The sequence below is a fragment of the Sus scrofa genome, chromosome 2, assembly GCF_000003025.6.
Source record: "Sus scrofa isolate TJ Tabasco breed Duroc chromosome 2, Sscrofa11.1, whole genome shotgun sequence".
Lineage (NCBI taxonomy): Eukaryota > Metazoa > Chordata > Mammalia > Artiodactyla > Suidae > Sus > Sus scrofa.
In genome coordinates this window covers 52,083,334-52,104,370 of record NC_010444.4, presented here as the reverse complement: position 1 = coordinate 52,104,370, position 21,037 = coordinate 52,083,334, and the positions used below count along the sequence as shown (strand labels likewise).

The window sequence follows — 21,037 nt, the reverse complement described above, 5'->3', positions numbered from 1 at the left end:
TAATAAAATCTAATTGAATGTGTGGTCTAAGTTCTCTTTATTTTCTTCCCAAGAATGCTAAATATTCTTATGTGTTTTTGCTATATCCTCCATTCCAGGTGACACAAATGAAGCAAGATGAGGGGATTAGGTAAAAGTTGTGATTTAGACCTCATATATATTTCCTTAAAGTGGTGTCATTTTTGTGTTCCTTTGTGCTCAAAGAACTCATTGATTTAGTTACTTAAAACTGATGTTATTAGGAGGCAGGATACAGGGAATCTAATACTTACAGAGAGGAAATAGGGACAGAGTCACACTGGATTTCCTCAGACCCTGAAGTCACCCAGAGATACCTGAAAACTCCAAACTGTCTACTCATCAGGATATGGGAACCTAATTTGAAATGGGGTATCTCCCCAGCACCTTCCTCATTGAGCCCACCACTTCCCTGTTCCTCAAGCTATAGATAAGGGGGTTCAGCATGGGGGTGAGAATTGTGTCAGATATAAAGAGAGCCTGATTCAGAATAGGGGTGTGGAAAGACCTAGGCCTCATGTATATCAGCATGGCTGGGCCATAGTAAAAGGTAACCACAGTCAGATTGGAGGAACAAGTAGCTGGGGCTTTGTTCATGTCCTCTGGGGAGTTAATTTGCAGGACCCAGAGGAAGATGAGGGTATATGAGGTCAGAATGAGGCTTGTGGGAAGAAGAACCAAAATGATGGTCATTACTACCCCTTTCTCGTGGGCAGAGATATCCTCACAGGACAGCTTCAGGATCGCTTTGACCTCACAAAAGGAGTGGTGGAGCTCTTAAGGCCACAGAGAGGAAAATTCATGGCATAGGCAGTGTGGATAAAGTATGCCAGAGCTCCTCCCACCCAGGACCCCACAGCTATCAGCTGGGAGACCCAGTGGCTTATAATGATTGGGTATTTGAGAGGATAACAGCCACATAGTGGTCATATACCATGAATGTCAGGAGGAGACACTCAGTGATTCCCAGAGTCAAGGTGAAGAAGATCTGGGCCTCACAGTCAATCAGGGAGATATTTCTCTTCCCTGAGAAAAAGCTGACCAACATTTTGGGGACTGTGCTAGAGATGAAAGCCAGGTCAATGAGGGAGAGTTGGCTAAGCAGGAAATACATGGAAGTGTGAAGGCAAGGATCTGCCCAGATGAGGAGGATCTAGGTGGTGTTTCCTGTGATGGCAATGGTGATGATAAGAAGGACAACAGAAACAAGTAGGCCAGTGTGTCTCATTACAGGGAAGAGGCCCAGGAGAATGAAGTCTGAGCTCAATGTCTCATTTTCTGTCTCCATGTTTTCTCTTATCGGCTTCACCTGAAAGATAATGGAGGCTTTTAAAACACACACATGTATATGAGACAAGAGGATTAAGCCAGGACTTTAAATTTAGTAATTGATGCCATAACATGAAAACTTTTGGGTGAACTGAAAGAATTTTATCTGTTTTATAAAGGTTGAAATCACAGGAGAGGAATTAATAACTAGAGCATTAAAGTGACACATTAGATTTTTCCCCATCAATGTTCTAGCCCTTTCTATATGCACTTTTTCTACTTCATCTTTAATTCTCTTCTTTTGATAATCTAAATAATTCTAATATTTACGCCTTTTTTCATATTTATGGTTTCAATCAATGCAATTTTGGCATTGAATAAGGTTGCTTTAATAAAATAATTCTATTATTCAAGTATAATATGGGCTAAAAATGTCCCTTGAAATAAACAACTGTATTTTAGGAAACTCTAATAACATTTATTTAACTTGATGTTTATCCTTCAGGACAGGGACCATTGCAGGCTGAACATAATGGGGCCTCAGAAATATTAGTTTGCTCGGGAATCACCAGCTGTATTCAGAGGTTCAATGAGCAACAAAAATTAAATTTAATGTCTCCAAGAAGGATGAGAAAAGACACAACTTTTAAAGTTGATGCCCATCCTTACTGTTTTTTAGAGTCAATTTAGATGGAATTTTATTTCATTTATATAGTCAGAAACAAGGAAATTACCTCAAGGATTTACAATTTCCACCCAGGTGCCCTTTGCCTTCTTAGCCAGCCTGATCCATGAGAAAAAGGAATATCCAAGTACCTGAGAGGATTATCTTCTGGCAACTTTGGGAGCATTTCATGCAGATAAAGTGTTTTTATCTGAGCCTCTGTGAACCCCAGTAGCCTCTGCCCTGAGGTCAGAAGAGTCTCTCAGCCAGCAGAGGAGAGTTGCTGCCCTGTCTCTTTCTACTCTTCCTACTTGGTTTCATGAACCCCTTTAAGCTCTGACTTTTGGCTCCTTAGACATGACTTTGCACTAGGACCACATGAACTACTTGCTAAAATGCAGATTCTGGAATCCAGTCCAAGAGATTTGTATGCTTAAGCTTAGGATGAGATCCTGAAATCTGCATCTCTAAGAGGAGCACATATGATGCTAATGTTGGCAATATAGGCTGCACTTGAGAAGGCTGAGTGTGGCATGGGGCCCGGATTCCATTGATGTATTGGGGCCCAGATTCAGTTGTGATATCTGCATACTCGTTACATTCTCTTAGCCACACAGACATATATATAAATTGGCTTCCATACTTTCTCTTAACAGCATAACTAACTGAATTAACTGGTACCTTTGGATAGCTACAGAGCCTATAGAGCATTGAACCTGTAATCACAGGCCATAGTAAAACAATTATATTTGTTTTCTGTCTCATGTCAAATTGAATAACTGAAGCCTATAGATCTGATAAGATGCTGTTATACATTCTGTTGCACATACACATGGATGACCAGGTGATTAAAAATATTCTGCATTTTGTTTCAAATTAAGAACTTCTTTTTTTTTTTTTTTGTCTTTTTGTCATTTCTTGGGCTGCTCCCGCAGCATATGGAGGTTCCCAGGCTAGGGGTCTAATCGGAGCTGTAGCTGCCACCCTACACCAGAGCCACAGCAATGCGGGATCTGAGCCGCGTCTGCGACCTACACCACAGTTCACAGCAATGCCGGATCGTTAACCCACTGAGCAAGGGCAGGAATCGAACCCGCAACCTCATGGTTCCTACTCGGATTCGTTAACCACTGTACCACGACGGGAACTCCAAATTAAGAACTTCTTACTCTCAGTACACTTTACTCCTCAAAGCCGTAAAAATGAACTATTTGCATGAACACTTAAGGAACAATTAATGTCAAAATAATATATTACTCAGTGAGTTGCTTTTTTTTCCAAACCATGAAGAACACAGTGACTTGACATAACTGTTTTCTTTTTTTAAAATCCAAAACTTTATAATAAGTAGTTCCACAGGCCCACAGTATAAATTTTACTACTCTTTCTTATGAATCTACCAAAGCCAACCACACTACGTGTGTGTGTGCTTTAAAGATCATGGGAGTAGCCAAAGATATATTGAGGTGAGAAAGTGTTAGCTCTTTTCCTATGACCCCTCTAAAACTGGGAAAAAGTAAATAAGAAAAGCAACTTGCAAGTTTTAGACTAAATTCTGCCAAATCTACAGACATTTATTGACTAAACATGTGTGAGCAGGCAGGCTCACAAGAAAATTCCTGGGGCCTATTGTATGAGTTCAAAGAAGCCTAGTCTTCCCAGGAGTTGTCACCACCTCCCATGTGAAAGATTCATTCCAGGCAGATACTAATAATGAGAGGCAGGTTTCTGTCATCTAGAAAGCTAGCACTGGACAAAGAGTATCCAAAGTTTAAGGCTTGATATGGCCTGGCTGGTGTGTTTAGCCTAGATCCTCATAACTAAAAGATGTATGTGACTTCAGATGTATGTGACTAAGCTTTATACATGAGTGGAAGATGTATCTAAAATATTTTTTATTTAATTAACATACTAGGGCTACATTGAATTTTACTTGTAGCAACCCATTTCTATTATTCACCATATTAAACAACAAGATAGTATTTTCACCAATACAATCCTATTCTGTCATTCTTTATTCTAATTAGTTATTGTCTTTATTCTAATTAGTTATTTTAATGTCTTAAAAACATTTAAGAACTTCTGGTCTAGAGCATAATATCTCATCTAGTTCAATATTCTATGATTCTAAGTACCAACCTTATTTGATTAAATACTTTCACACTGCAGTTGGTCACATTGCTAGTTTTTCCTTTTCTTCTAATTTTACCAATACTTTAGTATTCTGAGACTGCATGTCCATGTTTGTTTGGTGAAAAAAATCATTCATGTGAGTTGGTTGAAAGTGTAAATGAAACCTAATTTGTCATATCTTAATTCTTGTCCTTAGAGCACAGACTCTTGAGGAAAATTTATCTCTTTTAAATATTCTGATCTGGATTGAGTGGAACAATGAGAGACAAATTTTCCAGCATTATTTCTCATTGATTCAGGTGGCTGGGGCATGCATATCCCAAGAATGTTGGCTATCTAGAGCATATGTGACACTTCTAGGAACCAGTAAAACCATATTGCATGGTGACTCTTCCCAGGAGGCAGTAAAGAAGTAGGAATTCAGATATCTGTCCAGCTAAAGTTTTTTGTTTGTAATTTACTATATTGGCCCAATGAAGTATGGTCCAAATCATTCACTAGGGGAAGTGTTTTCACTCATTTTATTGTATTTTATCTTATTTTTATTGTAGTTGATTTACAATGTTCTGCCAGTTTCTGCTGTACAGCAAAGTGATCCGGTTATACATATATATATACCTTGTTTTCCTCACATTATTCTCCATCATGTTCCATCACAAGTGATTGGATACAGTTTCCTGTGCTATACAGCAGGATCCCATCTTTGGAGGGGTGTGTGTGTGTGTGTATTTTATGTGTAAATATGGGTACAAATTTATATTTTAGATGATTCATTTACTTATGTGTACTTCAGATGACCTCTGAGTTTTTATATTCCAGTGCATTATTTTGCTCTCCTTGTTTAACAACAACCAAAAAAAACCCCATAAAAATTCTTACATACCTTGTTCAGTTGGAGAATGTGGTTTTCATTTATCATTTAAAACCAAAGACAATTTTATAACATTTTATACATAGCTGTTAGATGTAGGGCAATCTATCTTCAAGCACAGAAGGATAACAATTACTTCTATAATTTGTAAATCTGGGAAAGCAAGTTTGATTCTCACTGGATATAGGCCTTTCTATCTCACAGGAAAGACAATTTTGCTTTTTTTGGAAGAATTGGAATGTTCCAATTTCATAAGAAGCAGATCAAAGGCTTGGCTGTTATACGGCCCAATGCAGAATAACATAGGATAATAAAACTTAACTCTTTCATACAGAAGGACCATTTCTTTTCTCCATGGGTTTGCAGATGTAATAGCATACTTAGTGATGTCAAAATAGGAAACCAGAAAGTTCTAATCTTAATGTGAGTTTTCATCAAAATATTGCTACCGGTATTCTCATTTGTGTCTAATCTCACCTGAAATTATCAAGGTTCTTTCATGATTCCATAGCTCTGTTCAGTGGAGGTTTAGGCTTGGAGGCATATGGATGCCTGGCTTCGTCTTCATGAAGATTATTCATTTGACTTCTCCTTGAGCCTAATCATCCACAGGGGTTAAATAATAAGGTGCTGTATCTCACAAAGACCTTGTGACACAAAATCTTCATCAGTATCTGACAAAAGCACCTACCTTCTTAGAGGAAAGCTGTAACAGAGCCATTAAGAACTTTAATTATCTTAGCCCACAATTAAGAGTTGGTATATGTCCCTCCCACAGCTGATATCTCTGAGTAAAAATAGACCAGATTACTCCTGTAGTGTCTTTTGTGGACCAGTGTCTCCCCAAATTGCCCAATTGTAAAAATCACCTGAGGACTGAGGAAACAGGAATTCCAGGGTTCCTGAATCTAAAATGCCAGGGATAGTCCAGGAATATGTATGTTTAACAAGGTCTTAGGTTATCATCCTTACCACCAGACAAATGTGGCAAAAACTGATTAAGAGAAAATTTAATTGGTAGCCAAATGCCAGTTGGCTGATGACACGGTTCCTGGTGGTGAATTTTAATGTTGGCTGTACATAGAAAATTATCTGCATCATTAAAGGATAGGGTGGTGTATCCTTGGAATCAGTAATTTAACCTTTCTCCCTACCCTTGTTCTAATATGTAGGTAACATGGAGGAACAAATAAGAAAATTGGATTACATGATTTCAAGATGGAGAGAGGAATAAATAAATCATGATCACTCTGGGTTTTTTTTTGTTTGTTTTTGTCTTTTTGTCTTTTCTAGGGCCACACCCACAGCATGTGGAAGTTTCCAGGCTAGGGGTTTAATTGGAGCTGTAGCTGCTGGCCTGTGCCAGAGCCACAGCAACATGGGTTCTGAGCTGCATCTGTGACCTACACCACAGCTCACCACAATGCTGGATCCTTAACACACTGAGAAAGACCAGGGATTGAACCTACAAACTCATGGTTCCTAGTCGGATTTGTTAACCACTGAGCCATGATGGGAACTCCATGATCACTCTGATTCTTAATTTTTTCCTCATAAATTTGAAACAAATTAGTGATGGTGAGAATTTTAATGTAGTATTGACCATGTGAATGTCTTTGGAAAAAATTCAGGTCCCTTGCCCCTTTAAAAAATTGGATTATTAGAGTTTTTGCTATTGAGTTTTATAAGACCTCAATATATTTTGGATATTAACCTTTATCAGATACAGTGTTTGCAAATATTTTCTCCCAGTCAGTAGGTTGCCTTTATATTGTGTTGATTGTTTCTATCACTGTGCAGAGGTTTTTACTTTGATATAGTCTCACCTGTTGATTTTTGCTTTTGTTGCTTGTGCTTTTGGTGTCACATCCAAAAAAAAAAAAAAAAAAAATCACTGCCGGAATCAAGGACAGCAAGATTTTCACCTAGGTTTCAATCTAGTAATTTTATGGTTTCAGGTCTTACATTTATGTCTTTCATCCTTTTTTAGTTAATTTTCATGAAAGGTATAAGATATGGGTCCAATTTCATTTTTTTGCATTTGTGTATCAAATAATTTATTAAAGAGACTATATTTACCCCATTGGGTATTCTTGGATCCTCTTTCAAATATTAGTTGACTGTGTATGCATGGGTTTATTTCTGGACTTTCAATTTTGTTCCATTTGTCTATGTGCCAGTCTTTATACCATTATCATCCTGTTTAGATTACTGTAGCTTTGTATAATAATTTGTAATCAAGAAGTATAATGTCTTCACTTTTGTTCTTTTTTAGGGTTTCATTGTATATTCAGGATCTTTTGTGGTTCCATGTGAATTTTAGAATTGTTTTTTCTATTTATGTGAGAAAAGCCATTAGAATCTTGATAAGGATTGCATTGAATCTATGGATTTGGCTTTGTATGGTGTGGATATTTTGACAATATTAATTCTTCCATTCCCTGAACATGGGGTATCTTTTCATTTACTTGTATTTTCTTCAACTTCCTTCATCAATGTCCCATAATTTTCAGTGTACAGATCTTTCATTTCCTTGATTAAATTTACTTCTAAGGATTTCATTGTTTTGATTCTAATATGAATGTGACTGTTTTCTGTATTACTTTTTCAGATAGTTCACTGTTAATGCATAGAAAAATAACAACTGTTTTTTATAAGTTGATTTTTTATCATGCAACTTTCCTGAATTGTTTGTTAACAAACAATTAACAAACAATGAGAGTTTTTTTGGTAGTCTTTATGATTTTCTATATAGAAGATAATGACATCTGCGAACAGAAAATTTTACCTCTTAGTTTCCAATTTGGAAGTCTTTTATTTCTTTTTTTTTTTTTTGCTTGATTACTCTAAGACTTCCAGTACTATGTTGAAAAGTAGAGGTGATAGTAAGCACTTTTGTCTTATTCCTGGTCTTAGAAGAAAAACTTTCAATCTTTCATCATTGAATATGATGTTAGCTGGGAGCTTATCATATATGGCCTTTATTATGGTGAGATATTTATATACCTACTTTTTGAAAGTGTTTATAATGAATGAATTGTGAATTTTGTCAAACTTTTTTTTCCTGTATCTATTGAAATGATCATACAATTTTTATCTTTAATTGTATTAATGTGATGTTATGTATATTGATTTGAGTATGTAGAACCATTCTTACATTCTAGGAATAAATCCTGCTTGATCATAACATACGTTCCTTTTATTTTATTTTTATTGTCTTTTTAGGGCTGCACCTGTAGGATATGGAGGTGCATAGACTAGGGGTCAAATCTGAGCTGTAGCCGCTGGCCTACACCACAGCCACAGCAATGCCAGATCCTTAACCCACTAAGTGAGGCCAGGGATTGAACCTGCATCCTCATGAATACTAGTCAGATTTGTTTCTACTGAGCCATGTGAGGAACTCCATATGTTCCTTTTAATGTGCTGTTGAATTTGATTTGCTAGTATTTATTTGAGGATTTCTGCATCTATATTATACAGGACATTGGCCTATAATCCTGTAGTATTTTAATGTTATTATATGATTTTGCCATCAAAGTAATGCTGGTCTCATAAGGTAAGTTTGGAAGCATTCTTTCCTCTTCAATTTTTGGAAGAGTTTGAGAACTAACATTAATTATTCTTTACATGTTTGGTAGATTTTATCATTCACTGAGGCCACATGGTTCTAGATAGTTGAGAAGCTTTTGATTATTGATTCAAGCTCTTTGCTAGTATCTGATCTGCTCAGATTTTCCGTTTCTTTATGACTAATTCTTGGCACGTTTTATGTTTCTAGGAATTTATCCATTTCTTCTAGGCTATGATTTCTTCTTGGCTAGGCTAACTTGTTGCCTATGATTGTTCATGGTAGTTCTTATGATTCTTAGTGTTTCTGTGTTATCAGTTTTAATGTCTCAGTCTTTATTTCTGATTTTATGTGAATCTTCTCTAGTTTTTCCTTAGTCTAGATTAAAGCTTATCAATTTTATTTATCTTTTCAAAAAAAGCCTCATTAGTTTTATTGATTTTACACTATTGTCTTTCTAGTCTCTAAGTTATTGATTTCTACTCTGATCTTTACTATTTCCTTTATTCTACTAACTTTGAGCTATGTTGTTAGTTATTTTTCTAGTTTCTTGAGGTTTAAAGTTAGGTATTTTTATTAGGAGTTTTTCCTTCATGTAGGCATTTATCTCTATAAGCTTATTAGAACTGCTTTTTCTGCATCCCATAAGTTTTAGTATGTTGTGTTTCAAGTTTTATCTTTCTTTGACTTTTCATTTCTCTTTTGATTTCCTTTTGGGCCACTGGTTGTTCAGGAGCATGTTGTTTAATTCCTTCATATTTTCAGATTTTGCAGGTTTCCTCTTGTAATTGATTTCTACTTTCATATCATTGTGGTTGGGAAGATGTGTAATATAATTAAATAATTCTTTAATTTATTTTAGTTATTAGATAACTAAAATAATTTAGCAGTTATTAGAACTGTTTTAGTCCCTAACATAATCTATCCTTGATAAGGTTCCAGGTGAGGATGAGAACAATGTGGTGCTATTACGCAGCATGCTCTGTACATGTTACTATATCTGGCATTAAGTTCAATGTTTTCTTTTGATATTCTGCCTACATGAATTAGCCACTGTTGAAAGTGGGGTACTGAAATAACTTTTTTAAGTTTCTATTTCTCCCTTTATATTTGTTTTATACATTTAGGTGCTCCAATATTGTGTGTGTGTATATTTATGATTCTGATATCCTTCTGATAAACCGACCCCTTTAACATTATGCAATGACCCTTCTTTTCTCTCGTTATGGTTTTTTTCTTAAGTTTAATGTGGTATAATTATAATTATATAATTGCCCTTGCTATCTTTGGGTTTCTACTTCTTTGGAATATCTTTACATCTCTTCACTTTCAGTCTATGTGTGGCCTTAAACATGAAGTAAATCTCTTGTAGATAGCATATAGTTGGGTCTGTTTTTTCCTTCCTTTAGGCTGCTCTATGTCTTTTGATTGCAGAATTTAATCTATTTACATTTGAAGTATTTAATAAGTATGGACTTTGCCATTTAAAGAAATTTTGTTGTTTTCTAGTTCTTTGGTTCATTTGTTCCTCCCTTGCTGTGTTCCTTTGTATTTTGATGACTCTGTATAAATTTTGTGTTATGCTTTGATCTCTTTCTTTTTATCTTTTGTGTATCTTCGTTTTTCGTTTTTAGCTAACATGAAACTTACATGAAGCATGTTATACTTGTAACAGTCTATTTTACGCTGGTAACAACTTCAACTTAACATTTGTACACAAAACTCTACATTTCTACTCCCTCCATGCATAAATCATTAATGTCATATTTTCTGCTTTTTATATTGTGTATCCTTTAGCAAATTATTTTAGTTAGTCTTACTTTTAATACTTTTGTATTTTAACATTTATGCTAGAGTTATTATTGATTTACCCACCAGCTTTACAATATTAGAGTATTCTGAATTTAATTATCTATTTTCCTTTACTAGCAAGTTTTATACTTTCATATATTTTAATGCTACTAATTAGTGTTCTTTCGCTTCAGGTTGAAGAACTCCCTTTACATTTCTTGAAGATCAACCTAGTGTTCATGAAGTTGTTCAGATTTAGTTTGTGTTGGAAACTCTCTCAATTCTGAAAAATAACTTTTCCAGGTAGAATATTCTTGGTTTGCTGTTTTTATTTCTTTAAGCACTTTGAATATATCATTCCACCATTTTCTGGTCTGCAAAATTTCGGCTGAAAAATCCTTGGACAGTCTTACAGGTGTTCCCTTGTACATAACAAGTCAATTTTATCTTGCTGCTTTTAAGATTCTCTCTCTGTCTTAAACTTTTGATTAAACTTAATTATTGTCTTAGTGTGGGAATCTTTATATTTATTGTTGTACTTTTGGGCCTCTTGAATCTGGGTATCTCTTTCTTTCCCCATGTTAGGTAAGTTTCTAGCTATTATTACTCTGAATACTCTTTCTGCCCATTTTTCTCTCTTTTTTCCTTCTGGAATATTTAGTAATATGAATATTGGACTACTTGATAGTATCCCATAAGTCTCTTAAGTTATCTTTACTCTTTTTCATTTTCTTTTTTTGTTTCCCTGATTGGATGATTTCCACCGTCCTGTCTTCAAAATTACTGATCCTTTTACCCACTTTATCTGGTCTGTGGTTGAACCTTCTATTGAATTTTTCAATTAAGTTATATTTTTCAGTCTATGATTTTGGTACTTTAAAATATTTTCTATCTCATTTTTAAGGTACTCACTTTGTTCATTCATTGCTTTCCTGACTTTGGTGAACACTTTTATGACTATTATTTTTAACTGTCTATTGGGTAGAGCACATGAATAATTTATAAATATCAGTTTATGGAGACTTTTATTGTTTTAAACATGTTTCTCTGTTTCTTTACTTTCCTTGGCTCTCTGTGTTGATTTCTGGTCATTAGATAAGACATCTACCTCTCAGTTTTACAAACTAGACTTGGGTAGGATATAAACCTCATCAATTAGCCCAGCCCAAGCTCCTGGTTGCCTCTCAAAACTGTGATTCTTAAAGCTTACATGTTTGGGTTGTGGAGCAGAGCCACCGTGCAGGGGTGGTGGTCCCTGAGGTCTGAACCGAGGGCCCTGGAGGTGGGAAGGGCAGAAAGTGAAATTATGTAGCCGTTTAAGTGTCCTTCTATCTGTCTCCTCCCGCGCCTCCCTTCCCTTGGCTGGCTGTGCCTCTGGGCCCAGAGGCTGGGTGGGGCCCTGGAGCGGGAAGGGAAACTCGGCTGGCTGTCCCTGGGCAGCCCCCAAGGTCCCGGCCCATTGCCAGGTGGACTGTCCCTTCCGCACTCTCCTCCTCCCTTCTGCAGCCAGGCAAGCTCTGCTTCTAGTGTGTTTTCGGGGCAAGGGGTGGGGCTGGCAAAGAATGCTCTCTCTCACCCCACCACTCCAGGACAGGAGACTGCTTCACCCCATTTGAAGTCCATATGGCTCTGTACAATGAAGACCTCCTGAAAAAAAATCCTTTCTATCTTGCTCTTCAAAAGTGGTGTCCAGACTTAAGCAACAAGGTGGCCCAAGCCCATGGCATCATCTTAGTACTCTGGAAAGGAAGCCTGTCAAGCAGCCTCCAGTCTACTTGTCAGTTTGAGTCCTATGTTTTGATTCCCATGAAAGAACATTTTCAGATCTTAAATGGAAAGGATGTCTTTATCCAAGGAAACCAGATTAAACTAAGAGCTGGTTTCTCCTGTCATCTCTCTGTGCCCATTCTCTTTGAAGAAACTTTCTACAATGAAAAAGAAGAGAGTTTCAGCATATTGTGCATAGCCCATCCTTTGGAAAAGAGAGAGAGTTCAGAAGAGCTTTTAACACCCTCAGATCCCTTTTCACTGAGAGAGTTTCTGGGAAGGGATGCAGAAATATTTGACAGGAACATTGCCTCTTTCCAGCGAACATTTGGAGAGTGTGAAAGAAAGAGTCTCCATCACCACATTGACTCTGTAAATACTCTTTATATCAGATTCCTCCAGCATGTCAGAAGGGCTATCAGAGCGTGACACTGCTGCTGCTGCACCACAAAGCCAATGCCCAAGTGCAAGACAACAACAGCAACATTCCTCTGCATCTGGCCTGCACATATGGCCACAAAGACTGTGTGAAGACTCTGGTCTACTATGACATGCAGTCCTGCAGACTGGATATTGGTAACGAGGAAAGTGACACCCCCCTGCACATCGCCACACGCTGGGGTTACCAGGGCATCATAGAGACCTTCCTGAATAATGGAGCATCCACGGAGATCCAGAACAGGCTGAAAGAAATGCCCCTCCAGTGCACATTGTCCAGGGTGTATGCTTTAAGTATTAAGGTTCCTTGGTTACAGTAAGAGGTTTCATCACCAGATTCGGACCTCCTCCTAACGAAAGGTGCTTAAACCTCTGTGATGTGTATAAACTAGCAAACTACAAGCTAAAAGAATTTCTCCCTCTGCAATCAGCTGAAGAGAAGAAATTTAAATTTCATGGTACTATGGAGGCTGGAGAAAATGTCACACTGGAGTGAAGAAATACAGGACCTGAAAAATGTTCCTTTGCAAGCAACACTTTAACACAAAGATGCCTAAATGCCATTTTGATGTTCATTTTAGTGAAAAGGATACATGTATGTCTGACACTATATATCTACATATGTGGGAAAAGCTGGGTATGATTTTTCTTAAAAGAAAGTTCAGATAATTGATCACTGTACATTGTCACCTGAAGAAGTGTCTCTAGAAACATCCCTTTCCATTAAGAGCCTCCCTTAAATGTCACACCTGATAGATGGTTACTGAACTAGAAAGTAGATTTAGCACATCAGTTAGGGGCTACATAGGGGCTTATTGTTAAAATGGCTCTTTATGCTGACCTGTGAGACTGACCACCTTGCTCAAGCAACATCCTGTTTTTAACACTGGTGTCTACTTCCCCAAGACTATGAGACACCCTCCCACCCCCCGCTGCCCGCTACCATGGGACACCACACACTTCCAACTTTCTCATGACTACGTGACCACCAGAGTCCAGCTGCAGGCAAAAGCTAACTTCCCCCCGCTTCAGGGAATCCAAATTCTCATCCATGGGGTATGAGAAGGCCCCACAAGAAGGGTGGGGGGCTAGCTCTTCTCAAGGGTCAGTCACCCTCTCCTTTTCCCTCTAATAAATTTTCTTCTCTTTGCTTGAACACCTGGCTCATTATCTTTTTCTCTGCACTCACCTTACAACATCTTTTTAGTCTTTTGATTCAGATTCAAAACTTACAGCACAAATCAGGTCAAAATTACTTTAAGTTAGAATTTATTGCCATTTGTTCCTTTTTATAAATTTATATAGATTATACTCTTATTTTTTTATGTTATTAATTGGTCTAGAGTTGCAAACATGGGTTTGTCCTGAGAAAATTTTCAAATAACTTTGTAACAGAGAAATGATTTTGTGCATGTTCTTGGAGGTACTTGTGTATGAACAGAAGGGAGGGGCTGATTATTTTTCTACAAAGTAATTTATGATTTTTAATTTTCTAATATACCTTGGATACATGCCAAATGATGGAAAAGAAACAGTAAATTCTATGATTCTTAAAAAAAAAAAGTTTACATGTTTGTTTTTCTGGGTCGCAGTGGATGAGATTGTATTAAGGCCAGTTAGTCTCCAAAAGGCAGGGGAAATACCCACATATCTATTTAGACTCCTGGAAGACTTCTGATTGACTACCCCCTTTAGTTACTCAATGTAATCTAATTGGAAGCCTGGCCTTAAGGCACCCTAGAAAAGTTAAGACATATGTACAGGCTAGCCCTTATCAGTAAGAAACTGGGAGCTGGATATTTTTGCCTATTTACTCTATGCTGAGCCAGAGGGAATAGTCCCTGGTAGTGCTTGCTCGCACAAATAAAAATCACCTCTTTGTTTTTTGTGGTCCTGGGAGACGTGTGAAAAGTGAGCCCTGTAAACTCCCAGACCTATGTGATTTGAAGACCAGGTCATTGTTTGACAGCCACAACGTTCGGGATGCTGGATGTGTGAAAAAGCTTTTTTTTTTTTCCAGGGAGAACTTGGAGAATTTTGTTTCATTGTTGGAATGAGCCAGAGGGAGAATACAGAGGAAGTACCCAATGTCTCCATTGGGCTCCCAGGAATATTCTAGTAACATCTAGATAAAGGCTGATTAAAAGCTGTACCCTCAGGCAGCACCTGGGTAATGTAGAGAAACCCCTTCCAGGGAAAAACTGGGAGATTATAACCAAGTGGGGCCCTGTGGGGTTCCTGGGCACAAAAGCCTTTCTGTCTCTCCCATTTCTTTTTAGGAAGGAGGCCTCATTCAGCCTCCTTAATCTTCCTGAGTCCAAACGGCAGGTTCAAACTATTGCTATTCAGGTAAGGGAGGGTGTGCAGAGACCAGCAAGAAGCAGTCAAGAAATAATAGTCCAGCCTTGGGACAGGGTCCTTGTTTTTCCTCAAGGAATATACATAACAACATCTTTGAGTTTTTATGAACAACTAACCCCCCCCCCAAAATGGAAGATGTTAACTTTTGATGAAGCATTCTTCATTCCATAAAGAAGGAGGACAACCAGAACCAGTCCTGGGGACAATAAACACCAGCTTTGAAAAATGATGTAAGCTTGTAAGCTTGCCACTACCCTGATCCTTATCTATGGCCCTATTTTCTACTCCCAAACTGTAAAACCACTTCTTATTTTCCCCCAAAGGGGGAAAATAAAATAAAGTCTTTAATGTATTAGCCTGCTGTGGCCTTCTTTGCCTGGCAAATCAATAAAAGCTATTTTTTCCCCTTCACTCAAAACCTTGTATCTACATTTCTATTCAGCTCTGCTGGACAGAGAGCAAGTTTCAGCAACAGTATGGTCTGCTCCTTCTCCACTGAGCACAGGGGTATATCTGTGAGGAGTGCATCCATGCCTACTTAATAATGCTTATTTGTTTCCTAGTCCTGTGGGACTTGTGAATGCAAGCCAAATTGACTCTCAGAGCTAGGTTACTAGGGGATCATGCCTCAGATGAGCCTTAAAATTTGGGGTGATAAATGTGTAGTTCAAACTGTTTGCTTCTTAGGGAGAATCTTGGAGTTGGGAATTCCCTCCTGATTGTAAGGCACCATTCCTTGGGTGAGGTTTATGGCAAGAGTGTGTTTCAACCTTTCCTACCTATTTTGATTATGGTATTTTCTCAGTATCAGTTGTATGTCACTCAACTAGTTACCGAATTTTTCTCAGAAATAATTGGATCATATGTAGCTGTATGGAGGAAAAGGAGGGGAGGAGGAAAAGTCAGGAGTTATTTTGGTAACATGATTCCTCAATTCTTTTGAATATATGAACAAAAGTGGAATCACTAGCGCATATCGATAAGGATGGAGTAGGATAGTTACACAGGTAGTTGTAGAAGTACCAAAAAGGGGCCACAGCTAGGGAAGCCTAAGGGACTTTGGGAGATCACTGTAAGTTAATAACTGCTCAAGAGGTCCATCAGAATAAGACAGGCTTGCTTGACTGGTGGAGGCATGAGATATGCCTCAGGTCATTTGGTGGGGGATGGGGTGAGGCATGCATTCAGGTTCAGACCAAGGGCAGGAGTTTAAGGACCACCCTTCTGTTGATTGAATAAGCACCATGACAGTCCTGTTTTGACCTTATAGGGTCAAATAGTCTCTTACTGGACATAAAGGATGAGGAACTACTTGAAAGAGGAGGAGGTGGTCTTTTCCCACTCCCCTTGGATTATAAAATTCTAGCCCACCTGATCCTCAGGGAAGACCCTCCTTGCCTGACCACTTGCATCTCTCACAAGCATCCTATCTTCATAAATCTATTGCTTGCCTATCACTTTGTCTCTAGCTGAATTCCTTCTGTGTGGATGCACAAAGAATCTGAACTTAGTAAGTCCAGATACTGGGAAAGTGATTCTTATTCAAAAGCTGTGGCTTCAAGTCCCAATCTGGGTTTAGGCTGGGTTCAAGTATTAGCACATGGATTCTGGCTAGGTTCACGTCATTAGTGCTGTCAATTTCAATATGGTAGTTATGTTTTTAATTTTTTTTGAGGAACCACAATACTATTTTAAATAGCAGTTACACCTTTTCAGTCTCATCACAGGTCACAAGTGTTCCAATTTCTCCATATCCTCATCAACACTTGTGATTTTCTGGTTTTCATTTTTGATAGTAAAACATCCTAATCCTAATGCATGTGAAGAGATATTGTGGTTTCATTTCTCTAATGATTAGTGATGCTGAATGGTGGGGTGTTAAAATCTCCTACTGTTATTGTGTTCCCATCAAGGGGAATCTTTTTTCTTTTTTTTTCTTTTTAGGACTACACCCAGGAAATATGGAAGTTCCCAGGTTAGGGGTCGAATCAGAGCAGCAACTGCCAGCCTACACCACAGCCACAGCAATGTGGGAGCTGAACTATGTCTGTGACTTATACCACAGCTCACAGCAATGCCGGATTCTTGACCCACTGAGCAGGGCTGGGGATCAAGCTCGCATTCTCATGATAATAGTTGGTTTCATTACCACTGAGCCACAATGGGAACTCTAAGGGGAATCTTCTAAATCATGCTTCTAATGAAATACTTATCCCAGTTTTTTATCTTTCTTTAGGAGAGTTTGTAATTATTTTGACCTTGGAGCTCATATTATCTTAGGTACATGTTCCATGCTGTCTGGTAGTTGCCCCTCATGTAGGATGCAAATCAAACTCTATCCATGTCATTCCAGAAGAATATACTAGGAGACATAGTGAAACTGTATGCCAGACCCTAAGTCCTTGTGTTTTGAAGGAAAATTCTTTTCCTTTAGCCTCCTAGGCCTCCCTTAAATCTCAAAAAGCTGACTCAACAGTTAATGATTAGGAAATTTTGTTATAGCCAAAAAAATAAAACTAGTTAAAACAGTCTTCATTAGGTGATGCCCTGCCTTGGCGCACTAACTTATTACTAATGGTTATTTTACTTTCTAGTTAGAGTATTATTGTACCTAGTGTTTTCTTTTGTAATTGGAGCACCCCCTAACACTCCTTCCCTATAAACAATCTTCATTCCAGAGAGAAGGTCAAGGAACGATAACCCCAAAGACAATCAGAAACTATTGCTGGACTGACTGACACTGGCCTTGATGACTCTGAAATGATCTATGGAGGGAAAATAATGTAGACACCTTAATTGATAACCCTGTCTTTCAAACTAAATCTATAAGACCCCTTACCGGTCCCTCTTAAAGCAGGGCACAGTTTTGAGGCCTTCTGTGGCTACCTTTGCCTGGCAAAGCAATAAAGCTGTTCTTTCTACTTCACCCGAAAAAATCTGTCACTTAATTGGTGTCTGTGTACAGAGGCTACTTTTTGGCTACAAAAGCTGACCATTCCTGTTTTCTGCCATGTTCAGAAATATTAAAAATAACAAGTGAAGGCAACCAAATTAAATCTGTTGCTAAAAATGCTCAGAAGACATTTTCTTCAAGCATGGCAAATCCACAAAAACAAAGCAATCAACACCCAAACAACAAACTTCATCGCAATCAAACAAATTTTGTTTAGGAACTAGAGAAGTAAAGATTTGCTAAAGGTTATACTCATTAGAGAGAAAGGAACATGCCAATTTTGTGCTGCTCTAGCTAAAAGTAAGCCCCATATACCCTGTTCTTCACTGACTTCAGCTAAAATTGTGTGTGTGTGTGTGTGTGTGTGTGTGTGTGTGTGTGTGTGTGTTTAATACCACAAATTTGCTGTATCATGATTGCAGGAACAGATAATGCTGAGAAATTATTGTTCTCTATAGTAATTATAATTTCCACAGGAAAAAAAATCATGGACTTGGAGAACAGACTTGTGGTTGCCAAGGGGGAAGGGGAGAGAGTGGGAGGGACTGGGAGTTTGGGGTAAATAAATGCAGGATATTGCCTTTGGGATGGATTAGCAATGGGATCCTGCTGTGTAGCACTGGGAACTCTGTCTAGTCACTTATGGTGGAACACATAATGTGAGAAAAAAGAATGTATACATGTATACATGTATAAATGTAGGTGTAACTGGATCACCATGCTGTACATTAGGAAAAAATATATAAATAAATGATAAAAAATTTTTCAAAAATTTGAACAAATTTTATTAATAAACAGCAACATTATTTATATTTTTGAATAAAATTTTAGACTTATTTTACTTTCTAGAAGAATTTTTTTTTGGTTTTGTTTCAGCCTTTACTAAAGGCTGATTTTAGTGGTCAGTCATTTCACATTCCCCCTAAAGTGAATATATTACATCTTTATTATCTAAAGCCCTATTTTCCATGCCTAGGAGAAAGGCCTTAAAGAGTTCTCTTACTTCCCTACTAAGTATAAGTACATTGCCTGACCTTCAGATGCATGGATCTATATAACAGCACTGCTTGCACTATTCTAAGGGATTTACACATTTTAGCTCATTTAATACTCTCAGCAGGGCTAGGTGGTAGGTACCATTATTTTATTCCATTATTTTATTCTAGTAGTCAGAATTCTGTAGCCTTATTTTGTGCTGTGTTTGCATTAGATATTGGATATGAACTCAGAAGGCAGAGCATGAAGAAAAATGAACATTTTTCAGAGCCAAGAGAAAGAAAGGATATTTACTCTTTGTTCCTCATAAAATAAAGGCTAACATTGGGTTGAAGTTTTGGGAAATTTTGGCAACCTAAAAGCTGCCTTTGGTAATTCAAGGAAGATCAGACTATTTTAATGCCCTGACGGTTGGATGTCTATATCAGAAGTTCTCCTTCTGAGCCCATCCTGAATTTGTGAGTTTTCTCACTGTTCTGAGGAGTAGCTCATGCCTTATTCTTCATAGATATATCTAGGCATATTAGTGAATTTGTATCTTGAGCATATATGAGCATAAAGGATTCTCTTTGTTATTTAGAAAAGCAGTGTGTTTCCAGGATTTTGTCCAAACAGCTGACTCTTCTGATGATGCTCTGAGACTATGGATAGGTTATTTTGTTTTATTTTTATTTTCTCACAAGGGGACTGAAACATATGACCTCTAACATTTCTATAATTTATAAGAATTTGTTAAATCTTAAATGCTCCCAAGACAAATTCAAGTATAAATGCTAACATAAGATTATAATCAAGTATAGCAACCTATGCATCTTTTCATCTTTCTCACGGGACATCTACTGATGACTATACCCTTCAAAGCTTCTATAATATCCTTGTTTCTCAGACTATAGATGAGGGGGTTAAGCATAAGAGTAAGGATGGCATTAAACATAAAGAGAGACTGATTTAATTTGGGGGTCTTAGAGGACCCAGGCCTCATGTAGACAAATATGGCAGGGCCGAAGTTGAGATTGGCCAACAGAGGTGGGAGGAGCAGGTGGCTGGAGTCTTGTTCCTGCTCCCAGGGAAGTTCATGTGGAGGACATCAAGGAAAATGAGGGTGTAGGAGGCCAGAATGAGATCTAGATGGATGAGGACCACCAGAAAACTTGAGACCACCACTGAGTTCACATAGGCTGAAATGTCCTTACAAGTGAGCTTCAAGAGAGCCATGACCTCACACAAAAAGTGGAGGATCTCTCAGGGATGACAAATGGGAAAATGCATGGCATAGGCTGTATGAACCAGGGAAGTTATTGCTCCTTCCATCCAGGACCCAATGACCATCTTTTTGCAGGTGGTATGGCTTATAAAACTGAGTAATGCAGTGGGTTACAGATGGAAACATATCTGTCATAGGACATGAGGATGAGTAGGAGGCACTCAGCAATTCCAAAGGCTAAGCTGAAGAAGATTTGGGTTCCAGAGCCTATCTGTGATATGGTTCTTTTCCATGAGAGGAAATTTGTGACAATTCTGGGGATAGGAGTTGAGATCAAGGCCAAGTCAATGAGGGAGAGGTGGCTGAGCAGAAAGTACATGGGAGAGTGGAGTCAGGAATCTAGCCAGATGAGAATGAGAACAACATTGCCCATAACAGCCATAAAGTAGACAAGAAGAATAAGGCAGATCTGGATGACAAGGTGGCTGAACTCAGGCCAGAGCCCCAGGAGAATAAAATCTGTGTTGATAGTGTTATTATTTCTCTCCATGACTGAACATTATTGTCCAGGAAACAACTGTAAGACCACTGGGTCATCTGATGTTGTGTTATTGTACTTCTTTTCTTACTCCCAGGACTCCTTTAAATGTATTCATGCTGAGTTTTTCCCTTGTTGTAGTTTCTTCAGTATTATGAATAACTTCTCAACAGATACAATTTCCATTAATTACCTCTCATGGATTATGTAATACACTAGCATTTACACACTATACCTACTGTCACAAACTGTAAAAACTGTTAATAACCAAATAAGAACATAGGTACATTTAATGTTCTATCAACAAAATACCAGTAAATTTGATGTAAATTTACTATGTGCATTTCTTGAAGAACTAATTTAATCATAACTTTGAAGTCCTTTGCAGACAAGACCTCTACAGAAGAGTTGTGATTTTACATCTTGAAAAGTCAATATTTTCACTCAGTCTTTTGAGGCTTCA

General features: G+C 37.8%; 2 pseudogenes; both read right to left on the bottom strand.

Annotated features, from left to right (window-relative positions):
• On the bottom strand, positions 343 to 11,940 carry LOC100738216 (annotated as a pseudogene).
• LOC100738175 lies at positions 19,623 to 20,427 on the bottom strand (annotated as a pseudogene).